Below are 11,626 nucleotides of genomic sequence, written 5' to 3'. Positions count from 1 at the left end.
CATGATTTGACAGACAATAAATACAATGAATACAACTGGGATGTATCACAAGAAAACTGCACTACAGCAAAATTGTTTGTATATGAAAGGTACACACATAGGAAGTGATATTTAAAATTCTAATAAATATCATTATTATATTTGCTTGTTGCTGGGAATTATCCCATTAACTCTCGTTTATTGTGGTAAAAAAATATGCTTTCCTTTATAAAGTTATAAAAAATTAAGTTAAAAAAAACTCCTCCTTTCAACCTCCTGCTCAATGCATATATTTTACATGGGGATAAAAAATGGCCGGTGCCTTGCAGAATTTCGCCGTCATATGACTGAAAAATTGCTAAGTATGACGTAAAACCCCAAGCATTCAGGCAAACATTCCTTGAAGAATTTGGATACGTTCATCTTGGAATAGTTAAACACATTTCCATGATCATTCTTGAATTAACCGTTAATCATAACATTCCTCTTTTCCGTTTTCACGATTGGTAACGACGATTGATTGAGCATTGGTAAAGAGAATTAATGTCCCACAGACAACAGCAGCGAAAACTGTGAACATGGTCAGCGCCTCCAGGGCTTGAGTCAGATAACCGCTGAGGAGAAAGCCGACTTGGTCAGACTTGTGTGACCAAACAACTATGTTTTCTGATTAAATTATCTGGAGCAATATGCAAATTTTAAAAGGTGGGAAGTGATTGTACAGTGATTGTTAGAAAAATGCAGGTATTCTTTTTGTAAGAGATGCTATAGAGGAAAATGGGAATGTTAAAAATCTTTTTGTAAGATATGTTATAGATGAAAATGGGGATGTTAAACCTCTGTATGTTCTGGCAGATGAATTTCAAATTCCTTTGGACTATGAAAATTTTAAATTTTGGAAATCTCCGCAAACAGCTTTGACCAAAATCCCTCTCGCTGATAAATTATCAGGAAATACATACAGGCCAGAATTGTTGTTTGACATCCCCAAAATAACTGATACTAGCTTAGACAGCTATAAACGGAAACCAAAATTTTTCTGCAAGCTCTAGGTCATGCTGGCATCCTCTCTGGCCGTAAGTGGAAAGGTCTGCCAGCAACTCGCCAGTAAGCGAAATAAATTAAGTACCACGTAAAATACCAATCAAAAAGTAAATAAATAAAATACAACCTCCTTGTCGAAAAATATTCCACTAAAGTTGATGTTAAGAATATACCGAGAATTTTCTTGTTACTGACGATTTCTTGTGGACTTAACAAGGTTGGTGTAAATAACAAAGTTCAGTCTATGCAGTTTAAACTGTTACACTGTGCTTACCCATGTAACAGTTATTTGTTTTCATTAACAGTTCTGGAATATCTACCTGTATCTGGTGTGACCAGATAGATAGTATTGAGCACAATAGCATTACTTGTGTCAATATAGTACTTTCTAAGGAAAGGAAGGTCTGGTTATTTCAAGGAGGATTTCTTTCAAGAAATTAACTTTTGCATCTTGTACGCTAAATACTATATATATATGCAAATCTTCTTTCTTCATCTGTTTTCTAGTATTTTTTCAAGCAGAAGTCACCACATTTTAATAAAAGTAACGCAAAATATGATTTTTTGCAAATATTTGGGAAGTGTTAAGTTTTTATTAACGTTCAATCTATATTCCTACCTGTATATTAATAATTAAGTAGAAGTTTTCCATCATGTGTTTATATCATTTATACCGTGATATAGTTTATAAAATAATCGTATTGGTTGATACCCCAATTTACATTAGCGTAAAAGTACCATCACTATATGCTAGATTTAATTATGAATTGTATATATGGGAGGGGATGAGGATACGTTTGTGTATATTGTGCCCTCGTAAATGGTAACAAGTACAGAAGTTGATTTAAAATGACAGTTTGAATTTTGATCAGTTCTTTAAATTCCAAATTATATACCCGGGTCACAAGGGCTATATAAATGACCTTGTAAAAAGTGACAGACTTTAGACTGTTCCTTTCCTACGCTCTGGCATCTATAACACCAGTAGTCATGTTTGACCGTCAGACCAGACATACATACTGTGAATCTTTCACCGCTTTAAACTTCATTGTGTTTATATTTGCGAGTTTTTTAATTTTAAAATATTGTTGGTTGATTGGCTAATGGTATTCTGCTTAAGCCGTGATACTGGGGAATGAAACAAAGACCTGAAGACCTGAAGTAACACGACAAGAGACTTGACTTCACCGGTTACGTGTGACCATGTTTCAGATATCACACTATCGTCGCTGCTCTGGCGTTACTCTCCATAATGCAGTATTTTATATTGTATTCCTGCTTAAACTGGGATTCCCCTGGTGATCTTAGAGAATCCCCGAGGCCTGGTCCCTCTGTATTGTATTCTTATTGATTTATTTATTTGATTGGTGTTTTATCCGCACTGAAGAATATTTAACTAATAGTCGACAGTCACCTTTATGGTGGGAGGAAACCGGACAGAACCCAAGGATAGCCCACGACCATCCTCAAGTTGCTGCCAGGCCTTCGTACATTCATTGCATTGTTTTCACGAAATTGTTTTGAATAATTCTGGACAGGTGAAGTTTAAATATTACAGTTAACATCAGTGCATAACAATGTTACCTTTAGCTCTAAATGCTTAAACCCATTTTGCCAAGTGACGTGTAAGTTGCTAATATTTATGTACTTACACGAACAGCTATAATGTCGTACCAGAGGTAAATTTATGAGAGGCCAAATTTCCAACGGTTATATGTGACCATTTGCCACATACAAAACTGTCGTCGCTGCTCGTCGTCACTCTTAATGATGTAGTCTTTTATAGTACAGTGATATGACTAGTGAAGGCAGAGAGCCTGAGTGAACGTCGTCACAACAGGGTGAAGGTCATTACAATAAAATGGTTCGTGTATATATAACAACTAGTATCTCGATGTATTCCAGAAAAATAAGAATTGTTTGTGTTTTAGCTCGCGTTATATATCTGGTATCACTTTGGTCTTTTGACTGTAAAAAAAGTCTGTATACTACAGATCAAATACAGAGTTTGGCATGAATTCCTGACCCAGTTCCCTGATCTTAAAATATGTCAAGCTTTCGTATGTTATAATCAGCACAGAGAGGTTAGAGCAAGGAAACAGCACTGGTTGTCCCGGTGTCAGTAAAATATAACTGGATGAGGGGTCATGTCTGGTGTTTTCGGCATGATATATTAGTGGCACCAGCACTTTGACGGCATGGAAGACAAAATCAATAATGTTTGCACCTATGCTAGCTAAGTTTGACAATATTAATCGTGCCTAACTAAGATCTTGATCTTTTTTCTCTCAATATCAAAAAGGTCTCTTACCTATATTTTCGATGTGCCAGGTTAAATATCCACGAGTCGCTAAGAAAAACATGCTCCGACAAAACTGTACGACCAGCCAGGTGATGTTTTTGAACGTCTCCCGAGATGCCAAGGTTTGAATCATCGGAGACGATGTCGAATTGGACTCTGTGTGTAGGAGTCTCCTGAAAAGATTAAGTTCATTGATGTTAAACGCCTTATACATGATTGTCTCATTTTATATTACGGCGGTAAAAGAAGTAAGCGTGGAGGAATTTGAACTCCCTAGTACCGGACAAACCTATTGACATCAAGGCACAACCGGTTAATATTAGGCCTACACATGCGTACTTCGTGGAACTGTGTCAAAGGTTTGCCACAGAACCGAAGAGTGATAGGATAACACCGCCACATGGAAAATATAGGCTGTTGATACACAATAAATTTCTCCACTGCTATTTTGCACATAGTTAAAATATTTCACAGTTTTATCTGTTTTGGATAGAAATCAAAACGCTTGGCCCTGGAGGTTACCAAGGTGACAAATTGCTATGACTTCTCTTCCAACAGGTGTATTCTGAGAATTAGGCATGGCTGTAAAATAGTCATACATTGTATATAGCTAACTGGAGTGCGCGTTTTGCGAAATAGCTAGCCCAGGTGCTAGCAGGTGTAGTTTAAGTTTGATAAATGACCATATATACGTACAATGGGAATGTATCCACTGTTGATGATGTCCACAACAGAAAACCAAGCGGTAATATAAAACATGTAATGGTAGTTTGCCGCAACTGACCAACCTTCACAGATTTTGCTTCTGGCGACTGTTGACGAATCAATCGCCCCTATAATCACGAACCTGCAAACAACAGTGAATGGATAAGTACCAGTTTGGTTTTAGGGCAATATTGGTGATCTTCAAACTGGGGAAACAAAGAATTAATCCCTATTTTTGTTGGACAAAGTCAATAAAAAGAAGTATAGTTAAGACACCAGTGAGGTATCCCTACAAAGGCCGGTATTCTACTGGTGAACTAATCATCCCCGAAACCCGGCCTTATTACACGGTTTAATGTTTATTGCATGTTAAATGTGGTGAGAACACAGCATTTTGAGTACATCTGGACCAAGGATGTCTAATGATCTAACTGACCAGGGATCAGTTATCACTTGATGGCATTCTTCGTATGCTGTAAAATGTTAATATGTAAATTTTAACCCACGGCGCTAATCTTCTTGATTTTATATTCAAAATACAGCTTGTTGAATCTTAGTTGACTAAACCGTGTTGCATTATTAAAACTGGAAATCACTTCTCGTGGAAATCCATTTCTCGTGGGAGAATTGCACACTGTCACGAAACATACGATTAATTTGTGTTACGTTTGTAAGTCACAAAATAACATCCACAATATTCAGTGTATATCCTCAGGTGCGAACAATTGATGTTTTACGGCGTAAAACATCAATCAAATAAATAAATGAATAAATAAACAAATCAGTTGCGAGGAAATATAAATATACATACTCTGCAGACTCGGCTATAGCTCTCCATGATCTTATCTTCGTAACCCTTGCCGTTCTCTTTTCCTAGCTGAACCAGGCATCCACCTTGTAGAGCAGTTAGGTAGCTTATAGCAAGCACATAGGCACAAAACACTAAAATACTAAAAGCAAAAAAAAATCACGGTCACTTTATCGTCGCGAAACATCTATGAACGATCGGAAAATGCACGATCGTCCACAAGCCCACTTGGTCATTTTCTTGATACAATCGTCCTTGGGAGAAGGACTGACCATTCCATCCGGAAGGACAAACAGCAGTAACAGTCCACAAATCATTTGCATGAGATGTTTGAATTTTGCCAACATAACGAACCACATAGAAAAGACAGTTCCTCCGACCAGAGCTCCCATTGATCTAGAGCAAACGACTATCCCGCTTTGACTTGGCGAAAACTCTGTGTGTTTCAGATAAAGAGATAAGAGATACGTAAGTATGCCAACGGCCCCACAATAGGTGAAAAACTCAGTTTTAAAGGGTCACATATTTACCTCTGATCTCCGGCTTGCACCCCTTCGTTTTTTCTTTTACCTGTGCAAAGTTCTTACTCGTTATCGTGACATTTTCCCATGTTTGTGTTCTTTCAGAATAGAACTGGCGACATAGGCCTGTGTGCTCCCAACTGGATCTTCTATCAGAATAGGACTGGCCGCATATATCTGTGTGCTTCCAACTGGATCTTCTTTCAGAATAGGATTTGGGGCATAGGTCTGTATGCTCCCAATAGGATCTTCTATCAGAATAGAACTGGAGACGTATGCGTGTGTGCTCCCAATGGGATCTTCTTTCAGAATAGAACTGGATACATATTTCTGTGTGCTTCCAAGTGGATCTTCTTTCAGAATAGAACTGGCGACATAGGCCTGTGTGCTCCCAACTGGATCTTCTTTCAGAATAGGATTGGCGGCATATATCTGTGTGCTTCCAAGTGGATCTTCTTTTATAATAGAACTGGCGACATATATCTGTGTGCTCCCAACTGGATTTTCTTTCAGAATAGCAAAAGAATTTGTCTTGCTGTCACACCTAGTCTATTGACACACGTAGTGTGATTTATCCAAGAAATCCTATGCCCAAGTTTTCAGTTTTGTGCTCTTTTAGCTCGAGCGTTTGTAATCTGTAAAGTCTTGCCCGAGTCCTGCTTTAAGTTGTACCTCGCCGATTCCGAAACCTCATACACGTGATGTCGTAGCATGATGTTACCCGTTTGCGTATTTATCACAGTAAGTCCTGTTGGAAATAAACAAAACACAATAGCAGTCTTAGTTTAGTATTTGAGTGATTGCTATATATAAAAACAATTCGCATTTCATTCTTATGACTCAAACAACATGGGCTAGTACAAGAGATTTAACACATTTTCTCATAGATGGCAGCCAGATATACCGAATACCTAAACCCGGATAATACTTGTACTGCCAATACTCCTATTATGTAGTAACAATAACCCCGTGGATGGTCATGTGTTTCCCCGGTCCGTGTCATAATGCTGGCCGTTTTCGCATAAGTGAAATATTCTTGACTTCGGTGTAAAGCCAAACAAATAAAAAAATAATTTAACAATATCCCTAATATGCACTCAGAATGGTTCAGGAGCCTCTGACCAAAGCACTTGCTGTGAGTTCAAGTCCAGTTCACGGTGGCCGTACTTGGGGCGTTCTGTCAGCAACCTGTGAATAGTCGTGTTTTACAGTCACTACTCGCTCACCGGCTCGTGACTTAAATGCTGAGCAAAGTAATAAAGAGATCGCTATGCATAAATCATGCATTTAACCATGGTAACGGTGCGCGACTTTTGCTCGATTAAAGGTTCAAACAATTGTAGCTCAAGTTTGTCCAGCTGAGCAATAATCAGAAATTCCAACATTTCTGTATGAAGAAAAATAAATGGTTTTTAAACCCGACTGTCAAATTCCAACTGGTGGTCTAATGACTTTGGGAGTAAATTACAAATTACGCAATTTGTTTCTTTTAAAATACCTAATGGCTGACACTAAAATGCGGTAATATTTCACTTTATGTAACCCGAAGCCAGCAAAAAATGACCTACAGTGAATATGTACTGACTGTTTGGTGTTGAGGTTAAACCATTTCGGGGATTTTTAATTTTCGGTTACGGAACTGAGTGATCTTTAATTTTGTTATAGGTTTCCAATTACGACAGTATATTTCAAATGATTTTAAAGATGCAAACATTTTAGTTAGGGTTTAAACTGAAAGGCAGCACCTGACTAATGTTTATGTTCAGTGAAAGACTATAATGCAAAGTATCTTAAACCCGCATTAGATATTTTTTTAGATTTTTTTCAAGCCAGTAAAGGTTTAGTGAAACTTGGACTTGTGACAGCTTTCGGGTGTCTCCATAATCGAGAACAAGATGACGTCACGTTTACTCTAGCTCTCTAACGTGGAAGGTATTTCCCGTATAGTGGTCTAAGCAGTAGCCCATGGCAGATTAAAGTTGTGTACTTCGGCAATGAGGGACCAAAGTGATAAATAGCTTTCTCGGAAATTGGACATACTGGAAAGATATTTCTTCCAACGCTGGTGCTGTTCATACAGTAGGCCTAGTATATCATTTATACAGTTTGTAAGTAGCCTGCAGATGTACGGCCGGGGTATATCTGGTAGTGCTGGCGATTTTGGCCCCTATTAAATGTTTACAAAACTGCAGTAGGACTGTAGTACAGCTAGATTTACGCTCAGCTCTGACACAGTCACAGGGGAGCGTCTGTTGCGAAATCTTTTAGCCATGGAAAAGAGAATTATTTCCTCAACAGAAAATAAACAATTTCAAAACTGTCAATAATTTTTTTATCTCACGTTATTTATGAAAATCAAAGAAATTCTAGCACTAAATTTTATAGGAACCAAAGGTGTGTATTTAGCCAGATCCAGTTATAGATACATAAGAATCAATCTTATATGCACTTATTCTGTTTGACTGAGAAAAAATCTAGTTTTGTCTAGTGCTGCTTCACTGGGACGTCTTACCGAAGGCAAGAAAGCCGCCCCATCTTTGCCATTATACTGATACAGGTCAACTAGTCGTTCCACTATCCCCATAATGCTGAACGCCAGGCAAGGAAGTTATAAAATCTTCTTTTAAGGTCTTAGGTGTTACCCGATCCTGGATCTACTGCCCCCGAAGCGGACGCTCTACCAACCGAGCCATTGGGGCCGGTCCGACTGAAGATGACCGTTGATCCAAGCAGGTTCATTAATCCTGTTTTTTTTTGGTAGAAATATATGTATCACACAAATGCTCTGTGGGTTTTGATATACTAGTATCCACGCGTTTCATGCATGTTTGGGCAATAATTACTTAACATACTTAACAAATTGACCGTAATATGACCACGCGGAAGTATTAGACGTGTATACATGTGTTGTGTCTTCTTGTGGTAGGGATAAGTGAAATATTCTTGAGTACGGTGCAAAACATCAATCAAATAAATAAATTCTTGTGGCAGGGTGAATCCATGCCTCCAAAGTGCTACACACCTCCCCTAAAGTATCATACCGAAGACACCAGACATGACGCCATACCCAGTTACATTATACTGACATCGAGCCAACTAATGCTGTTTCCTTGCTCTAACGCCTGAGCGCCAAGTGAGCTCAATTCCATGGTAATTCCTATGGTAATCTTTGGTGAATTTTTTTTTGCACCCAGTGGCCTGTACGCACCATTCTATTTTAAGCCTGATTTGGGTTAACTTCGGTTTAGCTCCAGTTTAAAAACTAATCCATGCTGAGCCATTGTGAATTTGTTCAAGCCGTGGGAAAATTAGCCTGCAACCTGCGGATGGTCATGCGTTTTCCCCAGACTCTGACCGGTTACACGTTCCTCCGACCACAATGATGGCCACCGTCGTATGAGTAAAATATTCTTGAGTACTGTGCAAAACTCCAAATCAATAAATCAATCAACCAATCAGTCAATCAATCAATAAGTCAGTCAATCAATCAATCAAAATGAGACCCGTTCCTTTAATGAATGTTAAGCTATTGTGATCCTTTCGATAGTTGAGTGCGTGCTGTTGACACCGACTTTATAAGCATAATGATAACGCTGTTGTTACAGGTGAAAAAAGTGATTAATCCGAAGAGGTGCATGAAAAAATCTCATGAGCTGATTATACAAATGTCTCTGAGCCCCAGACTGGAAAAGTTGTTGCTTCTGTCTGTGTTACAGAGTGGTAATATTTATTGAAAAGTTCTTACCTGTTGGTGACCGTTTCATATATTCGTCAAATCCTGAACGTTTTGTTCATCCAGCCTCAATTTGCCTCCCTATTGACTGGGTATAAATCATTCAATGGAATTAGAGTCGCCATCCAAGCAATTTTCAATGTACATACACTACGTATCTTTCAGGAATCACGTGGTTGATATCTTTGACAAAGGGGCACAACTCTGTAAGATGGGAAAGCCATTTATGTTGTTACCGTCGATAGAGGGATGTCTTATGAAACGAACAGTATTTATCAATACAGAAGTTATCAATATGATGTTAACTGAGATATGTCACAAAAGAAAACCTCCAGTTTCGTTGACACTACATCTATATGACAGGATCTTATTTGCAACAAATACGACAGGGGTCTTGTACAAAATCTGTCCAGTGGAAAAGGAACACAAAAGTCAGTATAAAAATTGATCATTTTAGAAGTCTTGTCAATAAATATTGTCCTTCTTTTCCATTGTTTTTGGAAATTATCTCATCAACTTTCTCCTTTATGAGGGCCTCCGCGTCCGAGGTGGCTGGCACGCCAGCGCGGCGTAATGACCTCTCGTCAATGCTGTCGCTGTGAGTTAAGTGCAGCTCTGTCAGAAATCTGTGGATGGTCGTGGGTTTCCTCCAGGATCTGCACGGTTTCCTCCCACCATAGTGTTGGCCGTCTTGAAAGTGAAATATTCTTGAGTACGGCGTAAAACACCAATCAAATAAATAAATTCTCCTTCATGATGGGTGACAATATTGAAAAAGGAACTTTCACACCCCTCGTTTTATACCAGTGGTCAACACACTCATCTTGGAAGCGTTGAACATAGTAACGTCACCACACTCGCACTAACCGTTAGTCACATCTATCTTCTTCTCCGTTTTCACGATGTGAGCACTGATAAAAAGAATTAGTGCCATAAAAGCGACAAAGCCAAAGACTGTGAACATGGCTGGCGCCCCAAAGGCTTGGGTCAAGTAACCACTGAAGAGAAAGCCAACTGCTTTGCCTGTAGTGTGCACCATCTGATGGACACCCTGTCCTTTCGTCTGACTTTCTTTTGAAACTTGGTTACTAAGGAAACTAACCGTGGCACTCCATGTGCTGCCAAACATCAGCCCTGTAACAACAATAGCGATAACTGGGGTGATTGGCATTGAAAAGATAAGTCCGAGTACATTATAATGGAAAGTGGTTTGATTTATTGATTGACTGATTGAATTGTGTTAACACAGTGTTCAAAACTGCTTATTTACTTGACGCCGGTCAGGTTTACGGACAGATGTTAGATTGGAGGACGAAACCCAAATCACACGCTTCCGGAAACTGGTGACTAAGGCATTTTAATTCGAATTTCCGCATCTAAAATGTAGCACTACTAACCGATTTAAAGGGAAATTCCCACTAGCTGCCCCTTGTAAACAATGGAAAACTTCCTCCCTTGAAACTGGGAGGGGATTCCAAGAATCCACTGTGAGTATGTATCTAACATTATTCATTTGTAATGAGTGTAGATACCTAATGACCTCGATGGTATTCTACACAGCTTCCTTTTTGACGTCGATCTAACATCTTGCTTTTATTCGCTAAACAGGGTGTGTAAATTTACCACCGCCTAACATAGGGCCCAGTTGTTTAAAGTGTATGAAGTTATATTTTATGTTTAAAATGTTAGTCTAACTCAGTAGAAAATGCAGTTCTTTAAAATCAAACTATAACAGCAGCATTTTTAGTGCATATTTAATACTCTGGCCCACAATCTGCTTTATGCTGAATATTTATCTATTTGTTTATTTATTTGATTGGTGTTTTACCCCGTACTCAAGAATATTTAACTTATACTACGGCGGCCAGCATTATGGTGGGAGGAAACCGGGCAGAGCCCGGGGGGGAAGGGGGGCCACTACCATCCGCAGGTTGCCGACAAACCTTCCCAAGTACGGCCAGAGTGGAAGCCAGCATGAGCTGGACTTCTTCATGCTGAATACAAAATTGTATATTTGGCTTAAAGTTAAATCTGGTTTTAATTCTTAAACCAGTTTTGAACAGCCCCGCACCTGGAGTTTAACGCCAAACTCTAGCCTATTTATAATTCACTTATAAGACGGCGGTTGTTTGTGTCTGAATGAAACCGTGGTTTTAATTCAAACAACTGAATTAAAAATCACCTTATTCTTTTCAAAGTGCATGCACTCGTCACTGGGGAATTGTTCACAGAGAAGCCAAATTGTTTTATCCTTTGTTTCTGCTTATACTTGATACACGCGAAATCCATTCTATCTCAAGTGTGATTCTACATGAGTTCAATTGAAATCTAAAGCATTTTTATTGATTTATGTAGATGATAGGTCAGCGAAAGGATATTAGTGGTGAGGCCAAGGCGTAAACAATCTTAGGTGTGTTACACAGGGTTACAAGGTACAAAAGTTTCAAATTTGCCTGATGGTGACAATGGTATAAAGCGAGTGTAGACAGAGATGCGTGCGCTGTAGGGAGTACAAAAGGTGATATCTGGGGATT

Source organism: Liolophura sinensis, chromosome 3, assembly GCF_032854445.1.
Source record: "Liolophura sinensis isolate JHLJ2023 chromosome 3, CUHK_Ljap_v2, whole genome shotgun sequence".
Lineage (NCBI taxonomy): Eukaryota > Metazoa > Mollusca > Polyplacophora > Chitonida > Chitonidae > Liolophura > Liolophura sinensis.
Note: the sequence above shows the minus strand (reverse complement) of the source record.